The sequence below is a fragment of the Gossypium arboreum genome, chromosome 10 (assembly GCF_025698485.1).
Source record: "Gossypium arboreum isolate Shixiya-1 chromosome 10, ASM2569848v2, whole genome shotgun sequence".
In the NCBI taxonomy this organism is placed as follows: domain Eukaryota; kingdom Viridiplantae; phylum Streptophyta; class Magnoliopsida; order Malvales; family Malvaceae; genus Gossypium; species Gossypium arboreum.
Window position 1 is genome coordinate 11,861,512 of NC_069079.1, and position 26,029 is coordinate 11,887,540.

Sequence of the window (26,029 nt, forward strand, 5' to 3'; positions counted from 1 at the left end):
CACTTGGAAATTTCCTATAATTTTGCGATACTTTTAAAATTAATGGCATTTCTGATGATGCCATTTGCCTTCGGTTGTTTCCCTTTTCATTAAGGAATAAGGCTAAACAATGGTTGAACTCATTACCACGAGGGTCAATCACTACTTGGGAACAAATGACCGAAAAATTCTTATTAAAATATTTTCAACCGGCTAAAACAGCGAAATTACGTAATGATATCTCTTCTTTTATGCAGATGGATTTAAAAACACTCTACAATGCATGGGAGAGATACAAGGACCTTTTGAGAAGGTGCCATCACCATGGGTTACCGCTTTGGCTACAGGTTCAAACGTTTCATAATGGCCTGAATCCTTCGACTCGATAGATGATTGATGCAGCCGCTGGAGGAACCATCAATAATAAGACACATGAGGAAGCTTACGAATTTATTGAGGAGATGTCACTGAATAACTATCAGCGGTAAGTTATGAGAACAAAGCTGACGAAAGCAGCCGGTGTTTTCAACCTCGACGCGATTACTATGCTATCTAACCAAGTAGAACTCTTAAATAAAAAGATTGATGGTTTGTGTGGTTCTACTCAGGTACATTCAGTGATGAGGTGCGATTCGAATGGAGGAGGAGCATGCATAGAATATCAACCCTTCAACCCCAGCATCGAGGAGGAACAAGTCCAATATATGGGTAACAATAACCCTAGACCCCAAAATAACCCGTATAGTAACACTTATAATACAGGTTGGAGGAACCATCCCAACTTCTCGTAGGACGGTCAAGGAAATCAAAGACCACTACCTCCAGGCTTCCAACAATCACCTTACCAACAAGAGAAAAAGTCGAACCTTGAGGAGATACTAACAAAATTCATCTCAGTGTCATAAACTCGTTTTTAGAATACCGAGACAGTACTCAAAAATCAACAAGCATCAATCCAGGGGCTCGAAACTCAGATTGGACAGCTGGCCAAGTTGAATTTCGAATAACCACAAGGTAGCCTGCCAAGCAACACTGAATCTAACCCAAGGGAACAACTCAACGCGATTGCCATTCAAGATGAGGAAGGGCTAGTTGCAGAACCAAAGCCAGAAATGGTGGTAAGCAAAGGTAAGGATGAGGTAGGCCACAATGAGCCAAAGCCGGTAATTACAGAATATAAACCTCGTGTGCTATACCCAATGTGACAAGGAAAGACCGCTCAGACGAACAATTTGGTAAATTCCTTAAACTTTTAAGAAACTACATATTAACTTACCATTTATTGAAGCCCTTTCGTAGATGTCAAACGTAGTCAAGTTTTTAAGGGAGCTTCCAGCAAATAAACGGAAGTTAGATGAAGCATCGTATATGGAGCTGAACGCGGTATGCTTAGCCATTCTACAGAATAAGCTGCCCAACAAACTAAAAGATCCAGGGAGTTTTACAATTCCTTGTTTAATTGGTAGCTTAGATGTTAATAATGTGTTGGCTGATTTAGGGGCTAGTATCAATGTTATGCCTTACAAGTTGTTTAGGCAACTAGGTCTAGGGAAACCCAAACAAACTAGGATGAACATTCAATTAGTAAATAAAATTATCAAATTTCCTAGGGGTATTATTGAAGATGTACTCGTTAAAATCGACAAATTTATATTCCCAATTAATTTCACTGTTCTAGACATAGAGGAGGATAGCAACGTCCCCTTAATTCTAGGAAGGCCCTTTTGAGCAACCGTCAGAAGAATTATTGACATTGGCACAGCTGAACTCACACTTCCTGTGAGAGACGAAACAATCACCCATCAAGCCCGTAATTCAAATAACACATCAAAAATCGAATGTGACTGTACAAATCATTTGGCTAAAACTAACCATATGGTGTAACCTTCTTTGTAGGAAACAGGTTCAAAGAATATACATAAGCCAAGCAACAACAAAGAACCCATCCATGAAGAACGAATGTTACAGATCGAGAAGCTAGATGAATGGCAGACACATAAACTAGGAAAACACGATAAACCAAAACCACGCCATGATGAGCTTAATTCCTTCGAAAATTAACTTAAAATTAGAGACAAAGTACTAATAGATGTAGCAGATCCTCGAATCATCACTTCTGAACCGAATGAAGAAACCCCTCTTACGGTAATTAGTATTTTTCCATATGGTACGGTCGAGGTAAATCACTCCAAAGTTGGCACATTCAAGGTAAATAGTACTCGTCTTAGACCTTATGTTGATAAAATTGATAACAGGGATGAGGAGTGTAAACTCCTCGATCCACCATGATCACACACCAGAGAGGTAAGTCGAGCTTAGACTATAAATAAGTGCTTCTCGGGAGTCAACCGTAGCACTAACAGTATTAATTTCTTTAAATTTTAGTTTTTAACATCTAACCTATTAACTAAGTCTTGAAATACAGGGTTTTCCCATCCACACGGCCAGGCACACGGGCGTGCCTTAGGCCGTGCTCACACCATAGGTGGAGACACGACCGTGCGATACGATTGTGTGAAAATAGGGCTAGATTTTTCCCCAACACGGGATGCGATACGTTGCCACAGTCGTGTGACATGGCCGTGGGTGAAACTGCCAAAACAACATGGGCATGAGATATGCCCGTACCTCAAAACCGTGGTTGAAATTGAGAATATAACACGAGCGTGCAACACGCCCGTGCCCTCCACCCGTGGTCGACACTGTTAAAATGAACACGAGTGTGGACCTATGTACACGGGCGTGGGAGAAGAGAACGAAGCAAGACACGGCCATGTACCCACACGCCCAAGCAACACGGGTGTGGGCCGAATGTCAGACGCACCTAAATTCATAATTCACGAAATACACGGGCAAAAAAATTAGGCCACACGGGCGTGTCCCACAGCCGTATGCCCTAAAATCTATATAAACCCCTCACTATTCATCATCTCCGTCCCCAAAAATCCCTAACCCTAGCCGCTGGAACTCCACACGCCCTACCCCCATGCCAGTGCACCGCCTACAACACTAATTCCGATTCCCCAAGTTCCTTCTTTTTGTGTTTATTTACTCTTTTCTCTCTGTTTTCTCTAAATATGTTGTCTATTTAATGATTTCTCTACTCTATTTGCCTATTTTAAATGAATATTCATAGTTAGAATAATAGAATACTTTTTCTCTTTATAAGAATTTTGTCATTTTAGTCACCACATTATGCCACACTCTTTCATTTTTCTTGTTTCCATGAAATTTATGCTTACACACATGCATCCATTCATTAGATATTCCCGAAACATTATTTTCATAAGTCCTATTTTCATAACTTAATATATTTGCTTTAATTGTTTTAAGTTTTATCTATTCATATTTAGTTTTGATTTTCCATACTATTCTTGAGACGTGTTAGCTGAACTTCAATTTTTGTTTTACTGCAGATATACCATGTCATCTTCACATGGAAAGAAAATCGCTTTCCCCGCCTCCAAGAAGAGGAAAGGAGCAGCATCATCCTCGGGTCCCATCTCGAAAAACTAACACCCATTTCTCTAGTTCCCACCAGGAAATCAGGAGGAACCTTTTCAGATACTTCGGGCCCGACCTTTAGGTGTGGGCCATTGCATTGACTGGACCGCGCTTGAACAAGTTCAGTTGGGTGACGATGTTTGAGCCCTCCTAACAACCGATCCATGGGAACTTTTCTTTACGATCATCGAGCCGATGTACCTTGAGCTTACACTTGAGCTCTGCTCGACCTTCTATATTCAAGATGTCATGACCAACTTCGATGACCCTGGAACGGTCTAATTCTGTCTCGGCGATTTAGTCCACTAGTTGAGTGTGCCCGAGTTCGTTATCGCTTTGGGCCTTTATACGGAGGAGTTCATGGAAGACAACGAGCTCAACACCCTCCATCGCCATATCCACAACTCTCCTTCAAAGTTTTGGAGGGCTTTGGTCCCCAGCTTGGCTTCCTACGATCCCAGCTGCTCCAAGGCATCAGCTCTCTCTCCCTCCTTGAGATACCTACATGCCATCTTGGCACACACTTTGACAGGCCAGCGAGAGAGCACTGGCTTCATCAACACTCATGACGCCTACTTTTTATGGAGTATGGCGAATGGGAACATCTTCGACCTCGCCTACTTTATTTCTCTTGCTATTCGCCACCAGATGGAGCGGCATCGAAGGGGTCATCTCCATTGGCCCCTATGTAACTCGGTTGGCTCAACACTTCGGGCTCCTCAACACAGCAGCCCAATCATTCTCCCTCACTCTCATCAGCCAAACATCCCCACAGGGCATCTCGAGCATGTTACATATGAGGATGATTGAGAAGCATCGAGGAACCCACCCTCCTCAATATCGCCTTGCCCAATCAACCGAGGAGGAAGACCTTGAGGACATTACTGATGATGTCCCTCCACGTAACGAGGACCCACCGTCTCAGCCACACCCCCTCTCATCCAGTTCATGCGGCAACCTCATACGCTGACATCTCTGAGTGCCTTACTCGATTCGAGCAGCAGTGTTTTCGGTGCTTTGATAACATTGATGCTACTCTACAACAGATTTGTCAACACTTTCACATCTCATCGCCACCCCCACCTTGCGAACCATCTAGCGATGAAGATGTTTAAAAACTTTTATTTATTATTTTATGTTGTTCCTTTTATTTTAATTTAAGACTACTTTTTATTTTTCTTTCAGCTTATTTTTATTAGGTTTTATAATTATTATTTTACAATTTTTAATTTCAGCTATTTCGTTATGAGTAATTATTCTTCCTTATATATTTTCTAAAAAAGTTCCTGATTCTATCACTATTATAAAGAGCTCCAAAGCTCACTATTACTCAGGAACTTGAAACTCCACTGGAAAAGGTTCTCCACGACTGCTATGCCCTGCTCGACCACGACCATAGACAACTTGAGTTATAATATTCTTTTGGCACAGCATTTGTGGAACCCAACCTCTACCACCACCGGAGTATCCTCCTTCACCCTCATCATTGCTTTCACCGTTCATTCTCCAAAAATCTAGTTCAAGGAGTTCATTCATCATTCAGGAAGTTTCACTTCTCTCCCTATCTTATGATTATAAATCTATCTTTTTCAATATATCTACCTTTGTCCATTGAGGGCAATGTACATCTTAAGTGTGGGGGTGTCTTTTATATCATCATTAGAAATCCCTGAATTGTGTCTTATTCTCACGTGAATCACTCATATCACTATTAGAATGAATTTTAATTAAGTTATGATTTTTATTGATGTCTTGAATTAAAACATAGGCATTTATGCATTGATTGTTTAAACTTTAAGACATTAGGGAATCAAGCATGATAAGTTGATTTTTGAAGAATTAAAAAAAAACTTTTAGGTTGTTTCCCTAAGTTTAGGTATTATCTTGAGTTGAAATTCACAAGTTTAAACATCAAAAAACCATAATTTTTGTGAGATTTTGAGCCTTTAAAGCATCTATTATTTCTTTCATGCTTATTTTTATTATTGCTTTGAGTGCGTCAGTATTGAATTGTTATTCTAGAACTTGCTTGATTATGCATGTCAAGACCACACCATTTGATTTGATATGTCAAGATGATAAAGGCACTTAGTTTAACCCACTCACTCCGTAAAAGCCTACCTTCACAATTAACCTTTAGTGAACCCCCTTGAGCCTAACAAACCAATCATTGATTTACCCCTAATATTAACTCATAACTCATTATTGTTGAAATCCCCTAAATTAATTTGATCCCTATTTTTGTCAAGATTTGAGTTAGAATAGTTGCTTAGCTATGTTTTATTCTATTTTGTATTTTGACTTGTTCTTTAAAAAAAAGGGAAAAAAACATTCATACTTACATATTAGATGTAATTCGGTATTGTTGAGTCGCAGTATCTGAATTCCATCTTCTGAGAAGAAGCTCACTTGTACTCAATTGATGTTTGATTACTTTTTCGAGTTAGGCAATTTTTCAATTCAATCTCGATTCTAACCTTTTCTTTCAGCTTGTGACCACACCCCCTAACTAAAGCCACGTTACAACCCTTTAAAGACCTTTTGATTGATGTTCATCTCAATATATAATGGTGGAGATTTGATTTTAATGCAAGCCTATGGTAATGGCTTTTCATTATTGACTATTGAGTGCTTCATGTATTGTCCTTAAACACCTCGAGTGATTTGAGTGAATCTTTAGTGAGGATGTGAAACTCTGTGATATTTTGAGTCGAAGGTAATTACTTAGATGAGGGGGGACACTTATGCTTTCATGATAAAATACTCAATTTGGAATGTTTGAAATTTTGATGTTCTTTCAGTCAAATTCTCAATGTATGATTACTTATGGATTATTTTGAGATATTATTAATAAGAATTATAAGTTAAGAAGAATTTATTTTGATTGTGAGTTGAGGGTTTTGCTTGAGGACAAGCAAATGCTTAAGTGTGGGGGTATTTGATCAACCGTAATTTATACATATTTTTACCCCATGCTTAACACATTTTATGGATGATTTTTCCTTAGAATTGGTGAATTCGATGCTCCTAATGCCTTAATTTCATGTTTTATACTTAGGAGAGCATAGGAAAGCGAAAGGAACGAGAAACAGGCCAAAAACGGAGAAAATGTGCCAAAGTATGAAATCAACACGGCCTAGACTTCCTCATACGGGCAGACCACACTGCCGTGTCAATTTGGTAGATTAGAAGCACGATTCACACGGGCGTGTCCCTGCCAAGCCCAAGTTGAGTCCAATTCAGAAAAGGCTAATTTTGAGGGTTCTTAGGCATTCCAAAGCCTATAAATACACCCTAGAGGAGGAAGAAAAGGGGAGGCATAGAGAGGGAGGAAGGAATTACTCGAAGAAAGCCGATTGTTCCATCTCAGAAGCTGGATTCATCATCAAGACTGAAGATCTCCCCTCAATTTCCCTTTAGGAGTTTTGGGTTTTCTTTATGTTTTGTATTCTTTATTCTTCTGAGATGTTTTCCTTTTTAGTTATGAACTAAATCCCCTAAATACCTAAGGGGAATGAAACCTAAGACGAATCTTGTTACTATTTTTTAAATTGTACGATAAATATTTAACTTGTTCTTAATTATGTGTTCTTAATTCTTGTTTGGATATCTCAGGATGCTGATTCAAGATAAGCTCTTATTCAGAGGAGGAATAGACCCTTTCTAAGAGTAAATTTGTCATAATTAAGCGGAGTTGATTGCACGGCTAGAGATAGGGTGATAAGATTTTTCAGGATTAGAGTGAAACCTAATAAGGGGATCCATAGATCGAGTTAATGCAACCTTAGGGTGTTAATTAGAGAAAAGTCTCAATTATTCAATCTAGGGATTAGACGTTATTAGTCTTGAATAGGGATAATAACATAACTTAAGGATCTCTACGAAACAAGTTAAATGAATAAATCATCTGACTCGGAGCCAGAATAACTAGTAAAGTCTAGGTGGATTTTTCCTTAAGTATTGTCTTAATTCAATCGTTTTCCAAAAGTAACTCCCCAATTCTACTTTTTGTGAATTTTTAGTTTAGACAATTAGTTAGTTAAAATAAAACCCTCTTATTTTTAGGCTAGATAATAAAAAGACAATCATTACTAGTACTTTTAGTTTCTTTGGGTTCGACAGTCTGGTCTTGCTAAAACTTTACTACTATTCGATAGGTACACATGCCTACATCGTGATAATAGTTAGTTTCAAGAATGATTTATTATAAATATTTAAAACCTATCACACGAAAATCGCGATCAAGTTTTTGGCCCGTTGCCGGGGAACTAAGATATCTGGAACGCTCAATTTTTATTACTTTAGCCATTTATTTTTCTTGCAATTTAATTTTAATTTTAATTTTATTATTATTTATTAATTTACTTTTTCTTTCTCTTGGCAGATTTTTATAGTTTATGACTAGAAGAAACCAGTTAGGACCACTACTTTTTGACGAAGAAATTGATCGTACAGTTCGCAGAAGCCAAAGAGAAATAAGGCAAAGCTTAAGATACACAGAGATCGAGCAAGAGGACGATACTCAACCCCCAATCGAAGAGATGGCTGAAAACCAAGACAATCAGCTACCTCCTGTAGTTGCAATTAATCAAAATCCTACTCCACGTACTATGTATGATTATGCTAAGCCTTCTTTAACAGGAATTGAATCAAGCATAGTTAGACCTGCAATAGCTGCAAATACTTTTGAACTGAAACCTAACACAATTCAAATGATACAATAGTTTGTTCAGTTTGATGGTTTGCAGGATGAAGATCCCAACGCTCACTTAGCAAACTTTTTGGAACTATGCGATACATTTAAAATCAATGGCATTTCTGATGATGCCATATGTCTTCGGTTGTTTCCCTTTTCATTGAGGAACAAAGCTAAACAGTGGTTGAACTCGTTGCCACGAGGGTCAATTACTACTTGGGAATAGATGACCAAAAAATTTTTACTAAAATATTTTTTGTCCGCTAAAACAGCCAAATTACGTAATGATATCTCTTCGTTTGTGCAGATAGACTTAGAAACACTCTACGATGCATGGGAGAGATACAAGGACCTTTTGAGAAGGTACCCTCACCATAGGCTACCGCTTTGGCTACAAGTTCAAACATTCCATAATGGCCTGAATCCTTCGACTCGACAAATGGTTGACGCAGCTACTGGCGGAACCCTCAATAATAAAACACCTAAAAATGCCTATAAGTTTATTGAAGAGATGTCACTGAATAACTATCAGTGGCAAGTCATGAGGACTAAGCCAACTAAAATAGCAGGCGTTTATAATGTTGATTTGGTTACTATGTTGTCAAACTAGGTAGAACTTCTAAATAAAAAGATTAATGGTTTTCTTAGTTCTTCACAAGTTCACCCAGTAATGCAGTGCGAAGCAAGTAGAGGTGGATCAAGCAATTCAGAATACCAACCTTATGGCCACAATATGGATAATGAGAAATTAAATTACATGGGTAATAATTCTCGATCTCAAAACAATCCATATAGTAACACTTACAATGCAGATTGGAAGAACCACCCAAATTTCTCATGGAGAGGTCAAGGAAATTAGAGACCACCTCCAAGCTGCCAACAACCTCCCTGCCAACAAGAAAAGAAGCCAAACATTGAAGAGATGCTCTCAAAGTTTATATCGGTGTCAGAAACTCGTTTTTAAAATACCAAGACAACACTTAAGAATCAACAAGCATCAATCCAAGGTTTGAAACTCAGATAGGCCAGCTGTCCAAACTAATCTCCGAACAATCACAAGGTAGCTTGTAAAGTAATACTGAACCTAACCCAAGGGAACAACTTAACGCAATTAATATTCAAGATGAAGAAGGAGTCGTTGAGCCTGAGCCAGAACCGAGACAAAAAACTGTGGTAAGTAGAGGTCAAGAAACTGTGGTCAGTAGAGGCCCAGGTGAGGTAGGTTATAATAAAAACAAATTAGTGAATGTTGAATATAAACCTTGTATGCCATACCCCAACGCGACAAGGAAAGACCCCTCAGATGAACAATTTGGTAAATTCCTTAAACTCTTGAAAAAATTACATATTAACTTACCATTTATTGAAGCCCTATCCCAGATGACAAACGTAATGAAATTTTTAATGGAGCTTGATCGCGTGATTCGTAACAAGTAATAAATATTTATAATGAAGATCAAACCTAGACTAACTATTATCACGACGAAAAGACAAGCGCACCTATCGAACAATAGTATAGTAATGGCAAGACCGGATTGTCGAACCCAAAGGAACTAAAAGTACTAGTAATGACTGTCTTTTTATTATCTAGCCTAAGAATAATGGGGTTTTGTTTTAATTAACTAATTATCTAAACTAAGAACGCACAAAGAAAAGAAATAGGGAATTGCTTTTGGGGAATATCGATTGACTTAAGAAAATACCTAAGGAAAAATCCACCTAGACTTTACTTGTTATTCTAGCTCCGAACCGGACGATTTATTCATTCAACTTGTTCCGTAGAGATTCCTAAGTTATGTTATTATCCCTATTCAAGATTAATAACATCTACTCCCTAAATTGAATAACCGAGACTTTTCTCTAATTAACACTCTAGGGTTGTATTAACTCGATCTATAGATCCCCTTATTAGGTTTCACCCTAATCCGACAAAATCTTGTCACCCTATTTCTAGGCGCACAATCAACTCCGCTTAATTATGACAAAAGTACTCTTAGACAGAGTCTATTCCTCCTCTGAATAAGAGCAAGACTTGAATCAGTATCCTGGGATATCAAAACAAGACTTAAGAACACATAATTAAGAACAAGTTAAATATTTATCATACGATTCAGAAAATAATAACAAGATTCGTCTTAGGTTTCATTCTCCTTAGGTATTTAGGGGTTTTAGTTCATAACTAAATAAGAAAACATCTCAGAAAAATAAAGAATACAAAACATAAAGAAAACCCAAAACTCCTGAAGGGAAATTGAGGAGAGATTTTCAGTCTTGATGATGAATCCGGCCTCTGAGATGGATCAATCGGCTTCCTTGGAGTAATTCCTTACTCCCCTATTCTCCGTATACTCTTTTCTCTTCTTCTAGTGTGTATTTATAGGCTTTGGAATGCCTAGAAGCCTTCAAAAGTGGCCTTTTCCGAATTGGACTTAACTTGGGCTCGGCAAGGACACACCCGTGTGCCACAGTTGTGTGACATGATTGTTAGGCCATGTTCGATCCGTTAAATTGCACACGGCCATATGGGTCAATGGCCAGGCCGTGTGAATCGTGAAAGCCTTGGTCGACACCCTCGAAAGACACGGGCGTGTGAGCTACCTGTGTGGCAAGGCTTAGACCGTGTCATCTTCTCGATTTGGTCTGTTTTGTCCCTTTTTGGCTCAGTTTTGGCTCCTTTCGCTCTCTTGTGCTCTCCTAAGTATAAAACATGAAATTAAAGCATTAGGAGCATCGAATTCACCAATTCTAATGAGAAATCATCGATAAAATGCATTAAACATGGGGTAAAAATATGTATAATTTACGATTTATCAGAGCTTTAAGCAAATAAACAGAAGTTGGACGAGGCGTCACATGTAAAGCTAAACGCAGTTTGCTCAGCTATTTTACAGAATAAACTACCCAACAAATTAAAAGATCCAGAGAGTTTTACGATTCCTTGCTTAATTGGTAGTTTAGATGTTAATAATGCATTAGCTGATTTAGGGGCTAGTATTAACATCATGCCTTACAAAATGTTTAAATAATTAGGTCTTGGGAAACCCAAATAGACTAAGTTGAGCATTCAATTAGCAGATAAAACTATAATATTTCCTAGGGGTACTATTGAAGATGTGCTAGTTAAAATCGATAAATTTATATTTCCCGTTGACTTCATTGTTCTAGATATAGAGGAGGACAGCAACACTCCTTTGATTTTAGGACGGCCCTTTTTATCAACTGCTAAAACTATTATTGATGTTGGCACAGGTGAACTCACACTCCGTGTGGGAGACGAAACAATCACCCTTCAAGCTCACAATTCTGGCACCACATCTGAAATTGATGGTGATCGTCTAAACCATTCTACTAAAACTGACAATATGGTACAACCTACTTTGTAGGAAATGAGTCTGAAGGAAGCACATGAGTCATTCTCAAGCAATAGTAGAGGACCTATTCATGAAGATCGAAGGCTAAAAATTGAGGAGCTAGATGAATGGCGGTCGCATAAATCGAGGACACACGATAAACCAAAACTACACCAGAACGAGCTCAATACCTTCTCAAATCAACTTAAGGTTGGAGATAAAGTCTTATTAGATGCCGCAAATCCTCACATTGTCACTACCACACTGATAAATCGTAATTTATACATATTATTACCCCATGTTTAACGCATCTTATGGATGATTTCCCATTAGAATTAGTAAATTCGATGCTCCTAATGCTTTAATTTCATGTTTTATACTTAGGAGAGCATAGGAGAGCGAAAGGAACGAGAAACGGGCCAAAATGGAGAAAATGGGCCAAAGTACGAAATCAAAATGGCCTAGACCTCCTCACACGGGCAGACCACACAGCCGTGTCAATTTGCCAGGCTTGAGCACGGCCTGAAGTAATCGCACACGGACGTGTCACACGGGCGTGTCCCTGTTGAGCCCAAGTTGAGTCCAATTCGGGAAAGGCTAATTTTAAGGGCTCTTAGACATTGTAAAGCCTATAAAAACACCTTAGAGGAGGAAGAAAGAGGACACACAGAATAGGGAGTAAGGAATTTCTCTAAGAAAGCCGATTGATCCATCTCAGAAGCCAGATTCATCATCAAGATTGAAGATCTCTCCTCAATTTCCCTTTCAGGAGTTTTGGGTTTTCTTTATGTTTTGTATTCTTTTTTATTCTGAGATGTTTTCTTATTTAGTTATGAACTAAAACCCCTAAATACCTAAGGGTAATGAAACCTAAGACGAATCTTGTTATTATTTTCTGAATTGTATGATAAATATTTAACTTGTTCTTAATTATGTGTTCTTAATTCTTGTTTTGATATCCCAGGATACTGATTCAAGATAAGCTCTTATTCAAAGGAGGAATGGACCCTGTATAAGAGTACATTTGTCATAATTAAGCAGAGTTTATTGCACGCCTAGACATAAGGTGACAAGATTTTGCCTGATTAGGGTGAAACCTAATAAGGGGATCCATAGATCGAGTTAATGCAACCCTAGGGTATTAATTAGAGAAAGGTCTCAATTATTCAATCTAGGGATTAGACGTTATTAGTCTTGAATAGGGATAATAACATAACTTAGGGATCTTTACGGAATAAGTTAAATGAATAAATCGTCCGATTCAGAGCCAGAATAACAAGTGCAGTCTAGGTGGATTTTTCCTTAGGTATTGTCTTAATTCAATCGATTTTCCCAAAAGCAATTCCCTAATTGTATTCTCTGTGAGTTCTTAGTTTAGATAATTAGTTTGTTAAAAACAAAACCTCTTTATTCCTAGGCTAAATAATAAAAAGACAGTCATTATTAGTACTTTTAGTTCCTTTGGGTTCGACAATCCGGTCTTGCTAAAACTTTACTACTATTCGATAGGTACACTTGCCTACATCACGATAATAGTTAGTTTCAAGAACAATTAATTATAAATATTTAAAACCTATCACGAAATCACTCGATCACACACCTAATGAAGAAATCATTCTTACGGTACTTAGCATTTCCCCATTCAGTACAGTCGAGGTAAGTCACCCATCACACGGTACTTTCAAAGTAAATGGACATCGTCTCAAACTTTATAATGGTGAGAATTTTAAAGATGATGGAAGACTACGACTCCACAAGCATACTGAATAAACCAACAAGGTAACGATCGAGCTTAGACTATAAACAAGCATTTCTCGGGAGGTAACCCGAGCACTAACGGTTTTAAATTATTTAAATTTCAATTTTTAAACATCTAGATCACTAACAGAATCTTTGAGCATAGGTTCCCAACTCCACATGGCCGTGCTTCATCCCGTGTGACAATCACGAATGGAAACACGGCCGTGCGATAGGGCCATGCGAAAACAGGGTAAAAGTTATCTTTCCCAACACGGGATACGATAAGTGGCCACGGGCGTGCGACCTGGCCGTGGTTAAATCTGCCAAATGAACATGGGCGTGCGATATGCCCATGTCTAGCACCCATGGACAACACTGTCAAAACAACACGGGCATACGCAGAGCTACATGACCGTGGGAGAAGCGAACCATATCGCACACGGTCGTGTAACATGATCATATAGCCACACGGCCTAGACACATGGGCGTGCCCTAAGGCCGTGTGACAACATCTCACTTCGCAACAAACACGGGTGAGACACGATCCACACGGGCGTGTGAACCGGCCATGCCACTAGAAAAATTGCATTATCTATCTTATTTTATTTTTATTTTATTAATTTTTGAATATTCTTTTGTTTTTAAACACGGCTTATCTTATGATTACTATCAAATTAGTCCCCCAATTATCCTTTTGTCCTTTAGAATCATGTTTGTCCTCTAGCTTTATTTCCAACAACTCGCTCTCGCTAATCCAGGAATTTCATCCATTTTGAACTCAGGAAGTTTCACTTTTCTCCCTATCTTATGAACTTACACTTCCATGTTCAAAATATCTATCTTTTTACATTGAAGACAATGTACATCTTAAGTGTGGGGGGTATTCAAGATATATCAATCAAAATCATAAATCAATTAAAATTTATCCTAAATATGATATGAGAGCTTTTCAAGAGAACAAGGTAATCATTCAGGGATTTTTCTGATAATGACATGAATACCCCCCACACTTGAGATGTACATTGCCCTCAATGTACAAAGATAGATATTAAAGTACAAAAAGAAGATAGAGGGAGAAGTGAAACTTCCTGTATTAAGAATGGATGATATTCTTGGATTGACAAGATCGAGTATTAGAGATAACTCTGGATAACAACCTTGACTCTGAAGGTAAGCCATTTTTAAAAGGAAACCAATTGAATCTTAAAAACAAATGAATCTTAAAAACTTAATAAAAGAAAAATAAAATAAGATAATTATTCTAATTTTTCAAGTGGCACGACTGGTGCATACGCCCGTGTGGTTCGTGTCCCGTCTGTTTTCGTCGCGAATTGTGATGTCGTCACACGACCTTCTCGCACGCCCGTGTGTATAGGCCGTGTGGCTACATGATTGTGTTGTAAGGCCGTGTCTGGCGTGGTTTGATTCTCCCATGGTCGTGTAGGTTTTCGCCTACCCGTGTCATTCTGACAGTGTGGTCCACGAGTTTGTTTGACAGATTTGACCATGGCCAGGTCACACGCCCGTGGCCACTTATCGCATCCCGTGTTGGGAAGGATAACTTTTACCCTGTTTTCGCACGGACGTCTCACACGGTCGTGTTTCTGTCTGTGGTGGTCACACGGCCATAAGCACGGCCGTGTGATCAGCCGTGTGGAGTTGGGAACCTATGCTTCAAATACTCTGTTAGTGACCTAGATCTTTAAAATTTGAAATTTAAATAATTTAAAATCGTTAGTACTCGGGTTGCCTCCCAAGAAGTGCTTGTTTATAGTCTAAGCTCGACTGTTACCTTGTTGGTTTACTCAGGGCAGTTTGTGGAGTCGTAGCTCCTCTCCATCATTTTTAAAATTGTCGCCATTAAAAAGTTTGAGACGATGTCCATTTACTTTGAAAGTACCGTATGACGGGTGACTTACCTCTATTACAACATATGGAAGAACAGATTGAATTACAAAAGGTCCTGACCATCGTGATTTGAGTTTTCCAGGAAACAATCTGAGTCTTGAGTTTTATAGTAAGACAAGATCTCCAACTTCAAATTGCTTTCGTTGCTTTAAGCGAGTGTCATGGCGCCGCTTTGTTGCTTCCTTGAATAGGCATGAATTTTCGTATGCATTGGCTCGCCACTCATCAAGCTAATTCAGTTGCATCAACCTACTTTTTCCTGCAAGTTCGGGATCAAGGTTTAGAAATTTGATAGAACAAAAAGCTTTATGCTCTAGTTCGAATGGTAGATGACAACTTTTTCCATAAACAAGTCTGCAAGGTGATGTCCCTATGGGGGTCTTAAAAGCAGTTCTATAAGCCCATAAGGCATCATCTACTTTCATTGTCCAATCTTTTTTATTTGATTCTACTATTTTTTCAAGGATCAGTTTGATTTCTCGGTTTGCTACTTCAACTTGTCCATTAGTTTGAGGATGGTATGGGATGGCTGTTCTATGATGAACTCCATATTTCTTAAGGGTTTTTTCAAATTGGGTATTACAAAAGTGTGTGCCCCTGTCACTAATAATTTCTCTAGGTGTTCTGAATCTCGAGAAGAGTTTCTTAAGGAAATGTACTACCACTCTAGCATCATTAGCAGGTAGAGCTTGGGCTTCTACCCATTTGGACATGTAATCAACTGCTACTAAGATGTATTTATTCCCAAATGAACTGGGGAATGGGCCATGAAATTGATACCCCAAATGTCAAATATTTCACATGAAAGTATATAGTTTTGAGGCATTTTATCACGTTTAGATATGTTACCTGTCCGTTGGCATTTGTCACATGAAGTAACGTACCTGTTAGTGTCTTTGAATAACGAAGGCCAATAAAAACCGAATTCAAGTATTTTGTGTGCAGTCTTAGTTCCACTATAATGTCCTCTGGTTGGCCCTGAATGGCAATGTTCCAATATTTTTTATGTTTCTGATCCTGTAACGCATCTTCTAATGACTTGATCTGCACATCTACGAAATAGAAAGGGGTCGTCCCAAAAGTAATGTTTCACATCATTAAAGAATCGCTTCTTTTACTATTGTGTTAACCCTTTTGGGATAATGTTAGCGGCTAAAAAATTCGCGATGTCTGCAAACCAAAGTACCTCAGAGTCAGATATAGCAAAAAATTGTTCTTCAGGGAATGAATCAGTTATTTCAACTTTATCTAGTTCTCTGGTATTGGAGTTCTCAAGCACAGACGGATGATCGGTAGTGAGGTTTTCAGCTCATTTCTTATCCTTAATTTCCAAGTCGAATTCCTGCAATAGGAGAATCCATCGAATGAGTCGAGGTTTTGCATCAGTTTTAGTTAAAAGGTAGTGAAGGGCAGAATGGTCAGTGTACACAACAACTTTAGACAATATGAGATATGATCGAGTTTTATCAAATGCAAAAACCACAACTAGCAACTCTTTTTCTGTAATGGTATAATTCTCTTATACGGCTGTCAAAGTTTTGCTAGCATAATAGATAGGTTGAAAATGCTTGTCTCTCCGCTGTCCCAGTACTGCACCTACTGCAAAGTCACTCGCATCACACATTTATTCAAATGGTAAATTCCAATCAGGTGCAATTATAATTGGAGCATTAATTAATTTATCCTTTAAAGTATTGAATGCTTCTAAGCACTCCTGATTGAAATTGAAAGGTATTTTAAAGCACTCCTTTAAAGTATTGAATGCTTCTAGCAATTTAGTCAAAGGCTTAGCTATTTTAGAAAAATCCTTAATAAATCTTCTATAAAAACCAGCATATCCTAAAAAGCTTCTAATAGCCTTAACCGAAATAGGAGGCAGTAATTTTTTGATTGTTTCTATTTCAGATTTGTCCACCTCAATCCTTCTACTAGAAATTTTATGCCCTAATACAATACCTTCTTGAACCATGAAGTGGCATTTCTCCCAGTTAAGCACAAGGTTCATTTCCTCACATCTTATTAAAACTCGTTTTAAATTTTTAAGACAGAGATGGAAAGAGTTACAGAATACTGAGAAATCATCCATAAATACTTCTATGATATCTTCCACGAGTTCGTCGAAGATGGCTATCATACAGAGCTGAAAAGTGGCAGGAGCATTACATAATCCAAAAGGCATTCTACGATAAGCGAACGTACCATATGGGCATGTGAATGTCGTATTTTCTTAATCTTCAGGAGCTATTGGGATTTGTAAATAACCTGAGAGTCCGTCTAGAAAGCAGTAGTACATGTGCCTAGATAATCTTTCCAACATTTGGTCAATGAATGGCAAGGGGAAGTGATCTTTCCAACATTTCCTGGGACTGTCCTTGTTGGAATTAATTCATTCTTCTCGTTGGTCACAACCGTCATGCCGCCTTTCTTAGGGACAACCTACACTGGACTTACCCAAGAACTGTTAGAAATAGGATAAATAATCCTAGCATCTAGAAGTTTAATTACCTCAGCTTTTACAACTTCCTTCATGTTGGGGTTCAATCGTCTTTGAGCTTGCACACACGGTTTGTATTCATCGTCCATCAAAATTTTGTGGGTGCAAAAAGAAAAGCTGATTCCTTTAATGTCAGAAAGTTTCCAAGCTATGGCCTTTTTATGTTCTTTTAATACTTGGATTAATTCCTCTTTCTCCTTGGGTTGCAAGTTAGAAGCAATGATAACTGGTAATGTAAAGTTATTTCCAAGGAATGCGTACTCCAAGTGGTTTGGTAATTGTTTAAGTTCTAGTTTGGGAGGCTCTTCAATAGAGGGTTTTTGCTTAAGTTCAGTGTTTAGCTTAATGCCCTCATATTCTACTTGTCTTGAAGAGTACTCATTAGGTTCATCATCTGTCTCCTCTTCTTGAGCTAGATACAGTTCCAATGTGTCCTCTTGTATAATTTCTTGAAAAGAGTCTTGAGTAGTATGATCAATACAATCAATAAAATAACATGAATCATCATGTTCCCTAGAAAACCTCATAGCATCATAAATTTTAAAGATAATCTCCTCGTCACCTACTCTAAGTGCCAATTTACCGTCACCCACATCGATTACAACCCTAGCAGTGGCTAAAAATGGGCGCCCTAAAATTAAGGGCACTTCCACATCTTCATCCATGTCAAGCACAACAAAGTCAACAGGAAATATGAATTTATCTACTTTCACGAGTATGTCATCTATAATGCCCCTAGGATATTTAACAGATCTATCGGCTAATTGAAGACTCATCCTAGTAGGTTTAGGTTCCCCAAGACCAAGTTGTTTGAACATTTTATATGGCATCAAATTAATGTTAGCGCCTAAATCAGCTAGTGCTTTCTCAACATTCAGACTACCAATTAAGCAAGGGATAGTAAAACTCCCTGGATCTTTCAGTTTGGTTGGCAACTTGTTTTGGAGTATGGCTGAGCACTCCTCGTTGAGTTCTACTGTAGACAAGTCCTCGAATTTCCTTTTATTTGTTAGAAGCTCCTTCAAAAATTTTGCGTATGTAGGCATCTGCGAGATGGCTTCAACAAAAGGTAAGTTGATATGTAATTGCTTAAAAAGTTTAAGAAACTTACTGAATTGCGCATCAATACGATCTTTTTTCAGTTTTGCTGGGTACGGAACCGGAGGTTTATATTCTTTCAGACCCATTTGTCACTATTTTCGATTTTTTCTTCCCCTCTTTCGCTTATCACGGCTTCTTGTGTTAGCTTCTTTTTAGTTTCCGCTAACACTTTCCCACTCCTTAGTGTAACTACTTCCACATGCTCTTTTGATTGGGTGTTACTAGGTAAACTCTTTAGTGGTCTTTCTAAAACTAATTTGGATAGCTGGCTTATCTGAGTTTTGAGCCCTTGGATCGATGCTTGTTGATTCTTAAGTGCTATCTCGGAGTTCTCGAAATGAGTTTCTAACACTGATATAAACCTTGAGAGCATCTCTTCAAGGTTCAGCTTCTTTTCTTATTGGTAGGGTGGTTGCTGAAAACCCGGAGGATGTTGTGGCCTTTGATTTCCTTGGCTTCCCCACGAAAAATTGGGATGGTTCCTCCAACCTGCATTGTAAGTGTTACTAAATGGATTGTTTTAAGGTCGAGGATTATTACCCATGTAGTTTAGTTGCTCATTATCCATGTTATAGCCATAAGGTTGGTATTCCGAATGGTTTGTTCCACCGCTACTTGATTCACACTGCATTACTGGGTGAACCTGTGAAGAACTAAGAAAACCATTAATCTTTTTATTCAAGAGTTCTACCTGATTTGACAGCATGGTGACCGAATCGAAGTTATAAACATCGACTGTTTCTGTTGGCTTTGTCCTCATGACTTTCCACTAATAGTTATTTAGTGACATCTCCTTAATAAACTCATAGGCATCTTTAGGTGTTTTATTATTGATGGTCCCGCCAGCAGCTGCGCCAACCATTTGCCAAGTCGAAGGATTCAGACCATTGTAGAATGTTTGAACTTGGAGCCAAAGCGGTAACCCATAGTGAGGGCACCTTCTCAGTAAGTCCTTGTATCTCTCCCATGCATCGTAGAAGGTTTCTAAATCCATCTACACAAAGGAAGAGATATCATTATGTAATTTAGCCATTTTAGCCGGCGAAAAATATTTTAGTAAGAATTTTTCGGTCATTTGTTCCCAAGTAGTAATTGACCCTCGTGGTAACGAGTTCAACCACTGTTTAGCTTTGTTCATCAATGAAAAAGGGAATAAACGAAGACAGATGACATCATCAGAAATGCCATTGATTTTAAATGTATCGTAAAATTCCAGAAAGTTTGCTAAGTGAGCGTTGGGATCTTCATCCTGCAAACCATCAAACTGAACAAATTGTTGTATCATTTAAGTAGTGTTAAGTTTTAATTCAAAAGTATTTGCAGTTACCTTGGATTAGGTTCCCTTGGGTTAGGTTCGATATTACTTGGCAAACTACCTTATGGTCGTTTAGAGATTAGTTTGGAAAGCTGGCCTATCTGAGTTTTGAGCCCTTGGATCGATGGTTGTTGATTTTTAAGTGTTGTCTCGGTGTTCTAAAAATGGGTTTCTGACACTGATATAAACTTTGAGAGCATCTCTTCAAGGTTTGGCTTCTTTTCCTATTGGTAGGGTGGTTTTTGGTAGCCCGGAGGATGTTGTGGTCTTTGATTTCCTTGACCGACCCACAAAAAATTGGTGTGGTTCCTCCAACTTGAATTATAAGTGTTACTATATGGATTATTTTGAGGTCAAGGATTATTACCCATGTAGTTTAATTGCTCGTTATCCATATTGTGGCCATAGGGTTGGTATTCCGAATAGTTTGTTCCACCTCCACTTGTTTCGCACTGCATTACTGGGTGAACCTGTGGAAAATTAAGAAAACTATCAATCTTTTTATTTAAGAGTTCTACCTGATTAGAGAGTATGGTGACTGAATTGACATTGTAAACATCGGCTGTTTTCGTTGGCTTTGTCCTCATGACTTGCCGAGTCGAAGGATTCAGGCCATTGTGAAATGTTTGTACTAGGAGCCAAAGCGGTAACCCATGGTGGGGGCATCTTCTCAAAAGGTCCTTGTATCTCTCCTATGCATCGTAGAATGTTTCTAAATCCATCTGTACAAAAAAAGAGATATCATTACGTAATTTAGCCATTTTAGCCGGCGAAAAATATTTAGTAAAAATTTTTCGATCATTTGTTCCCAAGTAGTAATTGACCCTCGTGGTAACGAGTTCAACCACTGTTTAGCTTTGTTCTTCGATGAAAAAGGAAACAACCGAAGACGTATGGCATCATTAGAATCTCCATTAATTTTAAATGTATCGAATAGTTCTAAGAAGTTGGCTAAATAAGCGTTGGGATTCTCATCCTACAAACCATCAAACTAAGAACTAATTACGGGGTTTTGTTTTAATTAACTAATTATCTAAAGAAAGAACTCACAGAGAAAAGAATTGGGGAATTGCTTTTGGGAAAAATCGATTGACTTAAGGCAATACCTAAGGACAAATCCACCTAGACTGCACTTGTTATTCTCGCTCCGAATCGGACGATTTATTCATTTAACTTGTTCTGTAGAGATCCCTAAGTTATGTTATTATCCCTATTCAAGACTAATAACGTCTAATCCCTAGATTGAATAACCGAGACTTTTCTCTAATTAATACTCTAGGGTTGCATTAACTCGATCTATGGATCCCCTTATTACGTTTCACCCTAATCCGGTAAAATCTTGTCACCCTATGTCTAGGCGCGCAATCAACTCCGCTTAATTATGATAAATGTACTCATAGACAGGGTCTATTCCTCCTCTGAATAAGAGCTTATCTTGAATCAGTATTCTGGGATATCGAAACAAGAATTAAGAATATATAATTAAGAACAAGTTAAATATTTATCATACAAATCAGAAAATAATAACAAGATTCGTCTTAGGTTTCATTCCCCTTAGGTATTTAGGGGATTTAGTTCATAACTAAACAAGAAAACATCTCAAAATAATAAAGAATACAAAACATAAAGAAAACCCAAAACTCCTGAAGGGGAATTGAGGAGAGATCTTTAGTCTTGATGATGAATCCGGCTTCTGAGATGAATCAATCGGCTTCCTTGGAGTAATTCCTCACTCCCTATTCTGTGTGTTCCCCTTTTCTCCTCTTCTAGGGTGTATTTACAGGCTTTGGAATGCCTATGAGCCCTCAAAATTGGCCTTTTCCAAATTGCACTCAACTTGGGCTCAGCAGGGACACGCCCGTGTGACACGCCAGTGTACGATTACTTCAGGCTGTGCTCGAGCCTGTTAGAATGGCATGGGCGTGTGGGATGACTGTATGAGGAAGTCTAGGCCGTGTTGAGTTAGTAATTTGGCCCATTTTCTCTGTTTTTGGCCCGTTTCTCGTTCCTTTCGCTCTCCTATGCTCTCTAAGTATAAAACATGAAATTAAAGCATTAGGAGCATCGAATTCACCAATTCTAATGGAAAATCATCCATAAAATGCTTTAAATATGGGGTAAAAATATGTATAAATTACGGTTTATCATTATTTAACTGTTAAATTATATTAATTCGATAATTAATTTAATTCATGTGACAGCTAAACACAATACCAACTGTCTTTCGATTTTGTTCGTTTTAACCATAGGGTGTGACCTTGTCGGTTATTGTAACATTAGTAGTAATACTAGAACATTTCTAATAATACAAGCAATGAATGGAATTTAGTAATGCATCATTTCCACTTTAAGTTACAAGAAGTTGTAATTCGACATAACCTTTCTGTGATAAACCTTTCATCTATTACATCATTTTGTCATTTATATCTAGATTGGGTACAAGTCATGGAACAGTCACATTTGCATAATCCAATCTCATGTTTCTTGATATCTCAAGTAGACTATAATAAACAAATAAGTATGATATATCATTTCAACCTATTCGAGCATGACTATACATTTCTAGTCTCACTCAATCAAGTAACATAAGATATTACTCCCATTATGTAGGAGGGACAAATCCTATATTGATCAACTATATCCCACTACATAGATTGTGGCGTATCCTACATCAATCTTTTTAGTACAACCTGTTACGGAAGACATTTGCCTGTATCAAAATATACGACTCACGATATTGGGATAATGATGATCTTAAGTCTGAGAATCATATTCATGGTTATCACTCTGAGTAATGTTATGACTATTACATAATAATCCAAGAAACATACTCATAGCGGGTTAGTCCAATATGTTCTTCTCTAGCACATACTTATGTATTGATTTTGACATCCCTATGTCAATGACAACACATTATCTTCAATCAACTACACATCAGTCTCAATGCATTATTGTTGTTCAAGCCCACTATAACTGTGTACATAGAAATCGAAGTGCCTAGAATCTCCCACAATCGCTAGTCTCTTTGGTAGGTCAACAAGATATGATGCCCTTGACATGTCCTGGTCAAACCTAGCGTATTTCGTGACTCGAAATAGCAAGTTTCGATGTGAATGACACATTACATACATAGTGTTCACTCTTGCTATATTTTGTCTAATTTCTTGGATGGCATCCTCGCACCAAACATGTCCATCTGTAATCAGCCCAGCATATGTCATCTCCCGTTTTGGAAATAAGACAACCAGGCAAAAGTATGTTTCTTTAACAATCGAGGATATCGAGAAATGACGAGTCCTCTTTAGTACGAACTTGATGCATTCGACTAAGTTCATCATCATGTGCCTGTACCATAGACCCCCATTATATGATTAAGTCCACTATTTGAATGATATGTCGGTGAGGTACGTTGCATAGTAGATGTTGATAGCACGCAAGTTATCCATTATTTCATGGAAATAATGTTGAACGAGCTCGTACCTTGTCGAGAAATGTAAACCCATGAATGCAAACAATGAACAAAATATGATGTAGCATGATTGTATAAATAGCAGAAACTACACACTCATGTCAATGACTTGATCTCGTTTACTTTCCGAAGAAAATTTTGAGTGGTAGTTGGAGTCGACGTGTCTTATACAATGCCTATGAAGCGTACAATGTAATAGCCTGTTTTCAGTAAAAATCAGAATAGTAGTTTTGGGACCACAAATCCGTGTCTAGAAGGAAATTTATTTTAATATTATTTCATGGCCTGTATTATGATAGAAATGTCATATAAAAATTTCATAACTAAATCTTATCGGTTACATGTCTAGTTAGGTGGAAAGAACCAAATTGCATAAAATGTAAAAGTTGAGTTCTAGTAGCTAAGGATCAAATAGCTATGTAATTCAAAATTAGAGGTCCTTATATGAAAAATAAACCATTTAGAAGATTTAACAGATAAGTATGATGATTTATCCTTGGAAAATTAAATAAAGAAAAGGATGAAATTGGAAAGTAAAAGATAAAAAGATGATAAATAATAAAATAAAGTAAAATATCATCAAATTATCATCTTTCCCAAATAAAAATACGTGGAAACCCTAGTTTGAAGCTTGAAGATAGACAAGTTTATTTTGGCGCAATTAGATCTGGATAGACCAAATACGGAGTTAGTTCTTGGAAAGGAAAAGTCTCGGATTAGTAGATTGTGCGTATACGAAGACTTGTTGAGGCAAGTTCGTGTAACTAAATTGTATATTTATAAGTTTGAATTGAATTATATGTATGAGATTGTATTACTTCCATGTATATGAAATTAATCACGTATCCGACGATGATCGACAAGTATTAAGTCCCATCTGAATAAATGAAATTCGATGCATATAGGGTTCCCGAATTAGTTGTGGTCCTGCATGTGTTGCAGACACACCACAGCTCAAAAGAGAGTCCCATTATTAGCTCTCAGGAGCTTCCCGTTATATGGTTCTTGTGAGCTTCCCGTTGATAGCTCTTCAGAGCATCCCGATTGGTTGTGGTCCTGTATGTGTTTTAGACACACCACAGATCTTATGAGCATCCCGATTTATGGCTCTCTAGAGCTTCCCAATTAAAGGCTCTTTCATTGTAACACCCCTTGCCCGAGGCCGGGGCCAGGACAGAGTCCGAGGCCAGGACAGGGTACGAGGCATTACTTGACTAAAACGTACACATACATGTAAAATGGGTCATAAAATTTCGTTCAAAATAAAAAAAAATTCATTCATGTTCATAATATCCCTTATATGGGCTCACGAGGTCCAAAACATATATCGGGGGTGGTTCGGGACTAAATCAAGAACTTACGAAACTTTTACAACACTTGGGAAATTTTCCATATTTGGAGAGTCACATGCCCGTGTGGCTTGCGACATGCCCGTGTCCTCAGCCTGTGTAACTCTCTATTTATGACGTTAGCAACGATATAGGGTCATAAGGCCAAGTCACACGCCCGTGTGCTAGACCGTGTCCTTCACACGGATGGATACACAGCTGTGTCTCTGCCTGTGTGGCCCAGAAAATGGCTATTTACCAAGACATTTGGCACCCTCGTTACTTAAACATAACTTCAATGGCACTTTTCTTGGCAATTTCATATCAATTTATTCATGCATAAGGCACCGTACCTTGCCTAGTTTAAACTTATTAACTTCATGCCATGATTATCATTAACACATTTGTACAGTTCATACTTATGTTAAGGTCTATCCATAAGCCAATTTAGTCACTTTAAAATCATCAATTAATCTAGGGCACATTCAGAATTCATCCATACCAAACAGACATGACCACACCATATGAAACCATTAGCACATGTATGCATATATGGATAGGTTTACAACCAAATAACCAATATGAGCCACATCACATGGCCATAAACAAAATGAATCATATTCCCATTATGGGCCAATACATTTGGCCAAATCAAATGACACATACCTAATTGACTAAGTCTTATACATGCCATAGGCTTAAAGTGCTTGAAATCATTTATACCCTTCAATAGTTGGATAGTGTGATAGAATCTCTGACGATCTCCAACCCAAGCTAGCTTAGTGACCCTATAACATGAGGAAAAAGGAAGGGGTAAGCTATATAGCGTATTAAGTCCATATGAAAATAATAAGTGATTTATTTACATGTTTTTTCCATATTCTCACAACATGTTCTCAAGGTAACACAATCATAATTGCACATAATTCCACTATTTATTCATATTCCAGCCAAGTTGTCTACACGAGCCATAGTCACTAAATTATTGATAAATTGAGATAAAGAATTCTAAATTAAGATCCGCTAAAATAATTTGAAACGAGACTCATATATCTTTCTATCATAAAATTTTCAGAATTTATGGATTAGTCAATAAGTACAGTTTATTCTTCAAAATTACCCATATTCTGGTGTTTGACAGCTTC

The 26,029-nt window shown here is 37.9% G+C and overlaps 4 non-coding genes across 4 annotated transcripts; 2 read left to right on the plus strand and 2 right to left on the minus strand.

Moving 5' to 3' along the window:
• Window positions 1–203: 203 nt before the first annotated feature.
• LOC128282858 (small nucleolar RNA R71) lies at window positions 204–310 on the minus strand. Its single transcript, XR_008273210.1, has one exon. It is a non-coding gene; the product is annotated as a small nucleolar RNA R71 (small nucleolar RNA).
• An 8,143-nt stretch (window positions 311–8,453) lies between these two features.
• Window positions 8,454–8,560, minus strand: LOC128282826 (small nucleolar RNA R71). Its single transcript, XR_008273180.1, has one exon. It is a non-coding gene; the product is annotated as a small nucleolar RNA R71 (small nucleolar RNA).
• Window positions 8,561–19,692: 11,132 nt separating this feature from the next.
• LOC128283094 (small nucleolar RNA R71) lies at window positions 19,693–19,798 on the plus strand. The gene has a single exon (XR_008273436.1). It is a non-coding gene; the product is annotated as a small nucleolar RNA R71 (small nucleolar RNA).
• Window positions 19,799–20,735: 937 nt separating this feature from the next.
• On the plus strand, window positions 20,736–20,842 carry LOC128283076 (small nucleolar RNA R71). Its single transcript, XR_008273418.1, has one exon. It is a non-coding gene; the product is annotated as a small nucleolar RNA R71 (small nucleolar RNA).
• Window positions 20,843–26,029: the final 5,187 nt, after the last annotated feature.